The 13,078-nt window shown below is 38.2% G+C and overlaps 1 protein-coding gene across 1 annotated transcript in view; it reads right to left on the reverse strand.

The window, feature by feature from the left end:
* KIF6 (kinesin family member 6) overlaps positions 1-13,078 on the reverse strand; it is a 404,227-nt gene that overhangs the window by 290,086 nt on the left and 101,063 nt on the right. The window lies entirely within an intron of this gene.

Consider the following 13,078-nt stretch of genomic DNA (forward strand, 5'->3'; position numbering starts at 1 on the left):
AACATTTGTCACACGCCTGTTTATAAAAACACACCTGCAGTGCCTTAAAAATGAAGATTTTGCAAATACCCTTCCCTTTTGTCAGGAGGTTATCTGACTTTCAGATGTAATTTGTGGGCACGTAAAACACGAATCACAGGAAGAGAGTGTCGCACTCCCAGCACATCTGCGACCAGTATGTCACTAATGATGTAATCCTTTGCCAAGTTTGGGACTCCTTTTGTCTCCTTCGACAGTCCAACTAAGATGGAAAAAGATCTCTTCCCTTAATGAAAACAAGTGTATTTTATTTATTTTTCAACAAGACTCATAAGTAAGCTTATTAAAAATGCTTAAGAGTTCAAAAATGCTTGAAAAACATGCAGGCCTTTTTGACTGAAATGGATGAATTGTGTTCTATTTTTAGGAACCTCCTTTAGTCCTTACGCTGGATTTTCACCCTGCTCCTTCTAAAGTGCTCAAGAAGATTTGGCCGAATTCAAACTCTGGGGACACAGAGGCTAGAAACCTTTCTAAATCCACAGATTCTGGAGCTTCAAGGTGAAACAAGGTCAGTGATATTGGAAGGGAGATAAAGTATAAATAAGTAATGAAACAGCACACACACAATGAGAAGAGAGTTCTGTCCCTTTCAATGTGAAGATAAAAAGAACTCTCCAACTCTGAGGCAAGTCACCAGTGATGCGTGTGGTGAGACTAAGATCCGCTTCTGTTCTGTGCAAGTTCAGGAGGAGGAGGTGGGTACCAGGAAATGAGTCAGAGAGGAGGATGCTCACCCTCACTGGGCACCAACAGCATGCCAGACACCTGCAGTGTCTCATTTTGCCAGGTGTTCTCACCTTGGCGGCACATAGGATCAACCTGCGAAGCTTAAACAAAACAAGACGGACAGTGGTGCAGGTCCCTCCTCAGAGGTCTGATTTGCTTGTCCTGGGGTGTGGTCTGGGTACCGGATATGTCAAAGTTCCAGGTGATTCCCAGGTGCAGCCAAGTTTGAGAACCAGGGGCTTCAGCTTTCATAACCCTTCAAGGCAGACAGACGGGGGGAGGTTTCTGGTTTCTTCGCCTTATTTTCTACCCATGTCCAAAGGGTAAAGTTATTCATCTTCTTGGTTGTCACTGAAGTCATTTTTGAGCCACCTCTAATTGGCAAGGTCGCATTTTAATAGCCTGCCTTTCCATGGGAAGTTCCTTTTCTACCTCCCTGACTGTGTAGCTGACGGTCAACTAAGCCACCCATTAACCGCAACAATCACTGACACTCAGGCGGGGATTATGGGTGACCCACACTTCCACAGGGTTCATATCACTGCTGAGTCACTCCAAGTGGCAGTAGGGACACATCATACATAACCTCTCACCGTTATCTCACTGAAGTAAAAACCACAGAAAACAAGCAACTACGAAATGCTGAGTGTTCACTTATTAGACAACCTAAATGGATTTAGGGTTATATTTATACAGAGTAATTAGGAGCATAAGGTAGAAAGTGTTTGTGAAATGTCATCTGGCATTTGCTAAGCTACTTTTTTCTTCTAAATGGTTCAGAGCCTTTGATCTCCAACATGGCTACTACAGAACCGTTATTCTTCTAGATTGACTTCCAGGTGCTTGTCCGGCTTCGTCGCTTTGATCAAAACAGACTTGCACATGCCCCCGCCTCTCTGTATGGAACGTTCAGCTGCCTTTTATAACATATCACTACGCATTTCTCTGACTCTCCTGATATTATGTTTCCCTCACTATTTTCTGATTTCTTGCCCATGGAGGTTTGGGAAAGGACATAAAAAGGCAGGTTGGTGTCCAAATTAGTGTAGCTTCTTCCAGGGCTGTGTCCCTGCCTAGGGCTCATCTCGGGGCACGTTGAGGACGGCTCTGTCCCTGGCACCCGAGCGGGTTCTTCTGCACTGCACACCTCTCTCTGCAGTTGGGATCGCCCTTGTCGGCTCTTCTTCTTACACTCTTCCCTGGTTTCTGCCCAGCTCCGTGGGCTGAAGGCTTTGGACTTTCCCTTAGTGCCCTGCCTGCCCTCATGGAAAAGTCCCTTTTCGCAAAGCCTCTGCCCACGAAAGCCCAGCCTCTTGCCTAGGTGGGCTCATCTGGGAGGGAGAGTGTTTAAACCGCTGCTGGAGGAAATAAGAACCATTAGCAAAAGCTTCTCCTCAAGTTGCTTCCTTCCTGGCTCTCCCTGCGCCCCCCCCCCCCCTTCCCAAATCAATAGCTATTTCCTGGATCCTTAGTCGCCACTTGATTCTGACTATAATTTTCGTGGGCTTGAAAGAGGGCTTTATTAGAGTTTCTTACATAAACATCCCGATTCCAAGATGGAAACCCCCAAACTATTTATTTGATTCTTTTTGAAAGGGCCTGTGAGTCGTTTTTCCTACGAAATGTTTCTAAAAAGTTTAGATTTCAAACAAAAGTCACTGATAGTCTTGACTTGGACACCTAAGTGGAAAAGTTCTGCTAAGTATGCTCGGTCTGCTTAATGATGGGGAAGAAGGGAGCTTTGTATTTTCTCTGTAAACACAGAGTCTTTTCCATTTAGCTAAGTAGCTGGAATCTGTAGGCTCTTTCTGACGGAAGACTCAGAAGGGCGCTGGCCAAGCTCTTGTTCTCGGCAGTGGACGCCATCAATGAACGCCCTCCCTGCCCCACCCCGCCCACGGCATTCCACCACCAAGCTGCTGAACCGGGACTTTCCGCCACTGACTGCGATGAATCTGGTTTCTCATTTTCAGGTTATAGACAATGTTGCCATGGTGATTTCTTTTTTTTTTTCCCCTCTACTTACAAATGCCTCATGATCATGAAGGCAGTGCCCCGCACAACGGTACCACGTCCAAGGGGCTGCAATGAACATACTGAGTTTGTATGTTTATTACGACAAATGTCCATCAGGGTAAAGAGTCTTCTAACTAAACCAGCATATTACAACAATTTTCCAACACATTTCAGGGGTGCCTTTTAGTAACTCACATGAAGGTGCCACAGAGACTGGAGGAAGCCCTGTGTAGCTCCCCTGACTTAGAGCAACGCCAGTGGTAGGCAGGCCTCATGGAAGGGGGAGGGGCCTCCGGCTCTTCTGAATAACTCGGTATGTTTCACATGCTGGAAACAGTCTCACTACCTATTTCAGTAAAGAGAATGTTCTCTAGTTCAGTGGTTTTCAACCTCCTTTTATGTTCCACCCCGACACCTGTTCTCATAAGTTCTCCATGGTGAACACTGGTGGGAAAGAGGAGATGTGAATGTTTAGGAGAAACATGGAAGAGAGGCCCTCCTCTCTGCATTCAAACAACTTCAAAGGTGGATTTTCTTTATATTAATTGTTTTTATAAATCTAAATATTTTTCTCCATTATAAAGTCTAAAGAGTTGAAACATACCAATTGAGAAAGTTTTATGAACCTGCAATACATTTTTTGTATTGGTCTTAACCTCGACAGAATAAGTTAAAAGTAATGGATATTTTTGCTATTTAACTACTATTTTAAAAAACACCAGGTTCTCCAGCATGTAAGGAAGATTATACTAATGTTCTGCAATCTCTTTTAGAGGATAGGGGCAAAAGTAATACTTTCTAACCCATTCTATGAGGCCAGCTTTACCCCAGTACCAGCACTAGACAAAGACATTACAAAAATATAACGATAAACCAGTATTTGTCATGAACATAGATGTAAAATTCCTCAACAAAATATTAGCAAATCGAATCCAATAATACATAAAAAAAATTACATCAAGACCAAGTGGAATTTATTCCAGGTATACAAAGCTACTTCAATACTCAAAGATCAATTCTATAATCCATCACATCAACATACTAAAAAAGAAAAATCATATGACCATATCAATAGATGCAGAAAAAGCATTTGACAAAATCTGACACCCATTCATGATAAAAACGTACAGTAAACTAGGAATAGAGAGGAACATTCTTAACTTGATAGACTACTAAAAATATCTACAACTAACATCGCACCAAATGGTGAGAAACTCAAAGCATTCCCACTAAGATCAGATATAAGGCAAGGATGTCCTCTCTCACCACTGCTTTTCAACCTTGTACTGAAGGTCTGTACTGATGCAGTAATGCAAAAAAAGAAATAAAAAAAAAAAAGGAAATAAAAGGTACATGAATTGAGATTTGGGATGGAAGAAATAAAACTGTCTTTGTTGACAGATGACATAATCATCCATACCTAAAATCCAAAAGGACTGGAAAACAAAACTCCTGGAACTACAAAGTGAGCATAGCAACACTGTAGAATACAAGGTTAATTTACGGAAGTCAATTGCTTTCTTATATGGCAGCAGTGACCGGGTGGCAATGGAAATTAAAAACAAAATACCACTTACATTAGGACCCAACAGAATGAAATAATTAGGTATACATAAGAAAAAGTGTACAAGAGCTACATAGAGAAAACTACAAAACTCTGAGGAAAGAAATCAAAGAACTAGATAAATGGTGAGGTATCCCATTTTCATAGATAGAAAGACTCCATGTTGTCCAGATGTCAGTTCTTCCCACCTTGATAAATAGATTCAATGCAATCCCAATCAAAACCCCAGCAAGTTATTTTGTGAATATTGACAAAATAGTTCTAGAGTTTATATGGAGAGGCAAAACATGGAGAACAGCAAATAAATATTGAAGGAGAACAAAACTGGAGGAACGACACTACCGACTTTAAGACTTACATAGATCTTGGAACAGAATAGAGAGCCCAGAAATAGACCCACATAAAATGGTCAGCTGATCTTTCACAATGGAGCAAAGACAGTCTCTTCAACAAATGGTGCTAAAACAACTGGGCACCCATATGCGAATAGATGAACGTAGACATAGACCTTACACTTTTTACGAAAATGAACTCAAAATGGGTCATAGACCTAAATGTAAAATGTAAAGCTACTAATACCCTACAAGATAACACAGAGAAAAACCTAGATGACCTTGGGTATGGTGATATCTTTTTAGATACAATGCTGAAGACATGGTCCTTGAAAAAAATCATTGGTAAGCTGGATTTCATTAAAATTAAAAGCTTCAGTTCTGCAAAAGATATAGTCAATAGAATTAGGAGATAAGCCACAGACTGGGAGGAAACATTTGTAAAAAACACATCTGATAAAGGACTGTTATTCCAAATATACAAAGAATTCTTAAAACTCAACAACACAAACACCCAGTTAAGAAATAAAAAAAGATCTGAACAGACATCTCACCGAAGAAGATATACAGAGAGCAAACAAGCATATGAAAAGATGCTCCACATCATATATCATCAGGGAAATCCTAATTAAAGCAACAGCGAGACATCACTACAAACCTATAAAAATGGCCAACATCTGCAACATTGACAACACCGCACTGGCGAGGCTGTGAAGCAGCAGGAACTCTCATTCACTGCTGGTGGGAATGCAAAATGGTGCAGCCACTTTGGAAGACAGTTTGGCTATTTTTTTTACAAAACTAAACATACTTTGACCATATGATCCAACGACTGTGCTCCTTGGCATTTACCCAAAGGGTTTAAAAACTATGTTCTCGAAAAACCTGCACATGGACGTTTATGGCAGCTTTATTCACAATTTTAAAAACTTGGAAGCAGCCAAGATGTCCTTCAGTAGGTAAATAAAGAAATATACTTGGTACAGCCAGACAATGGAATATTAATCAGCATGAAAAAGAAATGAGCTATTCAGCCATGAAAAAATATGGATATTTACTGAGTGAAAGAAGCCAGACTGAAGAGGCTACATACTCTATGTTTCTAACGACATGACATTCTGATTTTCTTCAGGGAAAAGTCGAAACCGTGAAGACAATGCAGGTAAGGGGGAGGGATGACTGGACAATGCACAGAGGATTTCTAGGGCAGTAAAAAGACTCGGTATGATATTATAATAATGGGCATATGTCATTACACACTTGTCCAAATCCACAGAACATACACTTCAAGAGTGAAACTTAAGGTGAACTATGGACCTTGGGACATTTTGATATCTTGATGAAGATTCATCTTAGGTAACAAGGTATCATTCTGGTGAGTGTGTTGATAATGGGGAAGGCTCTGTATGAGTGGGGGCAGGTGGATTTTGGGAAATCTCTGTACTTTGCAATGATTTTGTTGTGAACCTAAAACTACTCTAAAAAATTATCTGTATGTGATTAATTCCATGTCTGAAAGGGAGCAAAATTGAAACAAGCATGAGATGAAGTCATTCAGCGTAATATGTCCTATAAGACACAAGGATGCCTGGTGTTGATGTGGAAACATCTTCATTCTTACAAGATGCTTCTGCTCTTACTGTGCTTATTCTTTCATGTGCTATGAAAGCAGACATCACCAAAAACATTCAAGACAGTGTCCTGGAAGCTCTCGGCCACCGCCATGAAAAACCAAAATGAATATTATCTATGGTAGGCGAAGGCAGAACCCTATTCGGTACAGTTAATGTGTAGGAAAAACACCACTTTTCTCATAAATAGTTATATTTATTTATGTATTGGTTGCTGTTATTTAATTATTTCATTGAGATTTAGCACATATATGAAACACCCATTCATTTCCCACAAAGACAATGATAAGTCAATATATTTCCTTAAGGTAATGTTCTTAAGCTTAGTTTGCAGATTTGTGGTAATATTATAGATGTATTTGTGTTGTTATATTATCATTAATATACATTGATGGTACATAGAGTTAATGACAATACATTTTCTTCTACCATTGAGGATACAGGTGCAGGAAAGGAAATGAGGGGTTGACATGGATTTCCCCCCTAAGTAACTGTGGGTTCACAGTACAGGTTGCCTATATGGCATCTGTCCTTCCTTAGTCCCTAACTATTAGGCTCTGATTTTGTTCAGGGAATTGTTTTAAAATATTAGACTTCCCAAGATCCTCTTGCAAATAGGGCTCGCCATGCGATATAATTCTGGTCAGTGATAAGTCTCAGCCCACATGAGCCCTTTCCTTCCTCTTCTTTTTTCTTCCGGGAATGTCCATGGGGTAGTGAAGGTAGGACAACCATTTTGCATAAGGACTAAAGCCACCTGCTAAGAATGGCTGCACAGAACAACAGAAGCCCTGATGGCATCCCCCTCCAACCTCCAGAATCCTTACTGTGTGTGGGGGGCGGGGGGAGTGGGGTTCAGGGGGGGTAAGCCTCAATAAGTTGGGCCACTATTATATGCAGCTGTTAGTTAATTTACTAACAAAAAAAATGTTCAATATTATTGACTGAAAACTCCTCCTTCTACGTTAAAAACTTACATGGCACAGGATCTGACTCTGGTTTATTTATTGTTTGTTCATCATTGCATAATTTTGAAGTGGTATCACATGATTTTGTTATTAGAGGTTTTAACCTAATTTGAATATATGGTGTCACATGTCCTCCCTCATTTCTCTATTTTTTTCAGACATTTCATTGCTCTTCTTGGTTGTTTGTCCTTTCAGATAAACTCCAGAATTATATAAGACTTTGTTCCTAATTTCACTGAGCCTCGACATCAGTAAGGGAAGAACTGACCTCTTCAAGGTATTCACGCCTCTCATTCAGAACAAGATGAAGAGGTTTGCATTTATCTTCAAATCTTTTATTTTTTTTACTAAAAAATGTACTTTTGTCTTCATGAGTCCATGAATGTTTCCTATTTTCCTTTCTTTAGCTATTGTAAAAGACATCTATTTTGCCAGTATCTCTTTTTCAGTCTTTTTATTTTATTAATTTATTTTTGTTAGAGATGTTTCTCCTTTTCCCCCCATTGATGCCCTCCTCTCGAACCCTCCCTCCCACCCCCCCAGCATTGTTGTCTATGTCCATTGGTTACGCATATAGGCAAATAGACTCTTTGATTTATCTCTTCCCTCACCCTGTCTCCCTCTTCTGAATTTTGTCAGTCTGTACCCTACCTCTATGTCACTGGGTCTATTTTGTTCATTATATTGCACAAATAAGTGAGATCATGTGATAATTGTCTTTCTCCGATTAGCTTATTTTGTTTAGCATAATATTCTCCAGGTCCCTCCACGTTGTCTCAAAGGATAAGAGATCTTTCTTTCATACAGCTACATAGTACTCCATTGTGTATATATACCACCAGTTTTTTATCCACTAATCTATTGATGGACACTTGGGCTGTTTCCAAGATCTTAGCTATTGTAAATAGTGCTGCTATGAACATAGGGGTGCATATATTCTTTCTGATTGGTGCTTCAGGATTCTTGGGATATATTCCTAGCAGTAGGATCACTGGGTCAAATGGCAGATCGATTTTTAATTTTTTGAGAAAATATCATAGTGTTTTCCATAGTAGCTGCACAAGTCTGCATTTCAACCAGCAGAGTACTAGAGTGCCCTATTCTCCACACCCTTGCCAGCATTTGTTGTGTAGGATGATTTGTTGATGGCAGCCATTCTGATAGGTGTGAGGTGATACCTCATAGTAATTTTAATGGGCATCTCTCTGATGGTTAGTGACACTGAACATTTTTTCATATGTCTTTTGGCCATTTGTATGTCCTGTTTGGAGAGGTGTCTATTTAGATCCTCTGCCCATTTTTAAATTAGATACTTTATCTTCCTTTTGTTGAGTTGTATGAGTACTCTCTAATTTTGGAGATTAACCCCTTATCTGATATATCATTGGCAATTATGCTTTCCCATATAGTGGGTTCCCTTTCCATTTTGATGTTTGTTTCTTTTGCTGTGCAGAAGCTTTTTAGTTTAATGTAGTCCCTTTAGTTTTTTCTCTTTAGTTTCTATAAATTTTCTCTTTAGTTTCTCTTGCCTTAGGCATTGTATCAGTGAAAATTCTGCTGTGTGTGATGTCTGAAATTTTGTTGCCCGCATTTTCTTCTAGGATTTTCATGGATTCACGAGTCACATTTAAGTCTTTTATCCATTGTGAGTTTATTCTTGTGTATGGTGTAAGTTGGTGGGCTAGCTTCATTTTGTTTGCATGTAGCTGTCCAATTTTCCCAACAGCATTTATTAAAGAGGCTGTCATTACTCCATTGTTTGCTCTTGCCACCTTTGTCAAATATTAATTGAGAATCATATCTTGGGTCAATTTCTGGGTTCTCTATTCTGTTCCATTGATCTATATACCTGTTCTTGTGCCAGTACCAGGCTGTTTTGTTTACAATGGCTTTGTAGTATAATGTGATCTGGTATTGTGATCCCCCTTCCCATCTGGCAACCAACAAAATGTTCTCTGTATCTATGAGAATGTTTCTGTTCTGCTTGTTCATTTTGTTTGTAGATTCAATTGTTGATAGCTATGTATTCATTGCCATTTTGATTGTTCGTTTTTTTATCTTTTTCTTCAAGAAGACCCTTCAACATTTCATATAATAATGGTTTGGTGGTGATGAACTCCTTTAGCTTTTCCTTGTCTGGGAAACTCTTTATATGGCCATCGATTCTAAATGACAGCTTTGCAGGATTAAATGATATTATTGTTAATTCTTCCCATCTATGAACAAGGTATATGCTTCCACTTTTTTATATCTTCCTCTATTTCTTTTTTCAATGTCCTGTAGTTTTCGAAGAATAGGTCCTTTACTTTTTTGGTGATGTTTATTCCTAGCTGTCTTAGTTTTTTTGCTACAATGGTAAATGGGTTTTTTTGTTTGTTTGTTTGTTTGTTTAGTTTCTCTTTCTGTGAGTTCATTATTAGTGTATAAGAATGCAATTGATTTCTTGATGTTAATTTTGTATTCTGTTACTTTGCCAAATTTGTTTATTAGCTCTAGTAGATTTCTGATGGAGTCTTTGGGGTTTTCTATGTACAATATCATGTCATCTGCAAATGATATTTTGTTTTATCACTTTCTCCTTTCAATTTGAATCCCTTTTATTTTTTCTTCATGTCTAATTACTGTGGCTAAGACTTCCAGAACTATGTTAAATAAGAGTGGTAAAAGTGGGCATCCTTGTCTTGTTCCTGTTCTTAAGGGAAATGCTTTTAGTTTTTGCCCATTGAGTATGATGTTGGCTGTAGGTTTTTCAGATATGGCCTTTATTATTCCAAGATATGGTCCCTCTAGTCCCACATTGCTGACCACTTTTTTTTTTTTTTATCAGAAATGGGTGCTGGATTTTCAGTTGAATGCTTTTTCAGCATCTTTTGATATGATCATATGGTTTTAATCTTTTTTTTGTTTATGTGGCATATCACATTTATTGATTTGTGAATATTGTACCAGCCTTGCATCCCTGGGATGCCTTGGTCATGGTGAATAATTTTTTAAATGTTTCGCTGGATCCAATTTGCTCATATTTTCTTAAGGATTTTGGCATGTATATTCATCAGAGATACATATTGGCCTGTAGTCTTCTTTCTTTTTAGTGTCTTTATCTGGTTTTGAAATTAGAATTATGTTGGCCACATAAAATGAGTTTGGATGTCTTCCTTCTTCTTAGATTTTTTGGAACACTTTGAGGAGAACGGTTGTTAGAACTTCTTTGAATGTTTGTAAAACTCCCCTGTGAAGCTCTGTAAAGCCTGGGCTTTAGTTTGTTGGAAGTTTCTTGATGACATCTTCAATTTCCTTAGTTGTTATTGGTCTGTTCAAGTTTTCTCTCTTCCTGATTTGGTTTTGGGAGACTGTGTGTTTAGAGAAATTTGTCCATTTCACATAGATTGTCCAATTTGTTGGTTTATAACTGGTCATAGTATTTGTTAACGAGCCTTTGTATTTTTGTGGTGTCAGTTGTTACTTTTCCTCTTTTGTTTCTGATTTTGTTTATTTGGGTCCTCTCTTTTTGTTTCTTGGTGAGTCTGGCTAAGGGACCATCAATCTTGTTTAACTTTTCAAAGAACTGGATCTTTGTTTCATTGATCTTTAGAATTGTTTTTTTTTGTTTGTTTCTATGTCATTTATTTCTCTCTGACCTTTAATATTTATTTCCTTCTACTTGCTCTGGGTGTTTCTTTTTGTTTGCTTTCTAGTTTTTTAAGTTTTAGGGTTAGATAGCCAATTAGAAATTTTTCTTGTTTCTTGAGGTAGGCCTGTAGTGCTATGAACTTCCCTCTCAGGACTGGTTTTGCTGCATACCATAGATTTTGTGCTGTTGTGTGTTCATTTTCATTGATTTCCAGAAAGTTTTTAATTTCTTCCTTGATCTCTTTTGTAACCCATTTGTTATTTAATAACATGCTATTTAGCTTACGTGTGTCTGAATGTTTTTGCATGTTTTCATTGTAATTGATTTCTAGTTTCATACTATTGTGATCTGAGAAGATGCTTAATATGATTTCAATCTTCTTGAACTTGTAGAGACTTAGTTTGTGTCCTAACATGTGGTCTATCTTTCAGAATGTCCCATGCGCACTTGAGAAGAATTTGAATTCTGCAGTTTTGGGGTGTAATTCTCTGTAGACATCTATTAAATCCATTTGATCTAGTGCATCATTTAAATCGCTGTTTCTTTGTTAATTTTTTGTCTAGATATCCTGTGATGTCAGTGGGGTGTTGAAGTCCCCTGCTATGATTATTCTGCTGTAGATTTCTCCTTTGAAGTCCTCCAGAAGTTTTTAAATGTATTTTGGGACTCCTATGTTAAGTGCATATATGTTTATCAAGGTTACATCCTCCTTTTGGATAGATACTTTTACACTTATGTAGTGGCCTTCTTTGTCTCCAGTTATGGCCTTCACGTTGAAATCTATTTTATCTGATATGAGTATTGCAACCCTACTTTTTTTGCTTTCTATTTGCTTGGAAAAATTTTTTCCATTCCTTCACTTTTAACCTATGTGAGTCTTCTGTTGTGAGGTGGGTCTCTTGTAATCAACATATGTATGGATCATGCTTTCTTATCCATTCAGCTACTCTGTGTCATTTGATCTGAGAGTTTAATCCATTTATGTTTAAGGTTTTTATTGATATGTATTCATTTATTGCCATTTTTATTTATTATGGTTATGTTTCTCCTCCTACTTCTTCTGCTTATTACAGCAGTCCTTTTAACATTTCTTGGAGTGCTGGTTCGGTGCTAATATATTCCCTTAGCCTTTTTTTGTTTCAGTCTGTGATGCTCTTTATTTCACCTTCTATTTTGAATGATAGCCTTGCTGGATAGAATAGTCTTGGATTCAGATCCTTGTTTTTCATGACCTTGATTACTTCATTCCATTCCCATCTGGCCTGTAGTGTTTCTGTTGAGAAGTCAGCTGATAACCTTATGAGGGTTCTTTTATAGATAACCTGTTGTTTATCGCTTAATGCTTTTAGGATTGTCTCTTTGTCTTTAATTTTTGGCATTTTAATTATGATGTGTCTTGGTGTGGTCCTATTTGGGTTCTTCTTACTTGGGTCTCTCGGTGCTTCTTGATCTTCTATGCCTTTTTCTTTCACCAAGTTAGGGAAGTTTTATGTCACCATTTCTTCAAATATATTCTCTAAGCCTTGCTCATCTTCTTCTTCTTCTGGATCTCCAATAATGCAGATGTTGTTACATTTCATATTGTCCCACAGTTCTCTTAGGCTGTCTTTCTGTCTTTCTGTCTTTCTGTATTTATTTATTTATTTATTTATTTATTTATTTATTTATTTATAACCCTCACCCAAGGATATTTTTTTTTACCTGCAAATAGAGTGGAAGGGAGATAGGAAGAACGGGAGAGAGAGAGAAACATCGATGTGAGAGGGACACATGCACTGGTTGCCTCCCGCATGACCCCAACCAGGTCTGGGGCCGAACTGCAACTGAGGTATGTGCCCTTGGCCAGAACTGAACCTGTGACTTTTGGTCTGTGGACCAATACTCTACTACTGAGCCAAATCAGTCAGGGCATATCTTCCTGTTTTTTAATTGTTTTTTTTTCTTTCTTTCTTTTTGTTTCTTTGATTGGGTGATTTTTTTTCTACCTTGTCTTCTAATTCACTGATTTGATCCTTGGTTTCCTCAACTCTGCTGGTTACTCCTTCTAATGTATTCTTTATTTCTGCTATGACATTCTTCATTTCCACTTGGTTGTTTTTCAGTATCTTTACTCATGCTGTTGAGCTTCCTCATGATTATTACGCTGGACTCTACCTCTGATATCTTGT

This window comes from Molossus molossus, unplaced genomic scaffold, assembly GCF_014108415.1.
Source record: "Molossus molossus isolate mMolMol1 unplaced genomic scaffold, mMolMol1.p scaffold_m16_p_8, whole genome shotgun sequence".
NCBI classification, from domain to species: Eukaryota; Metazoa; Chordata; class Mammalia; order Chiroptera; family Molossidae; genus Molossus; species Molossus molossus.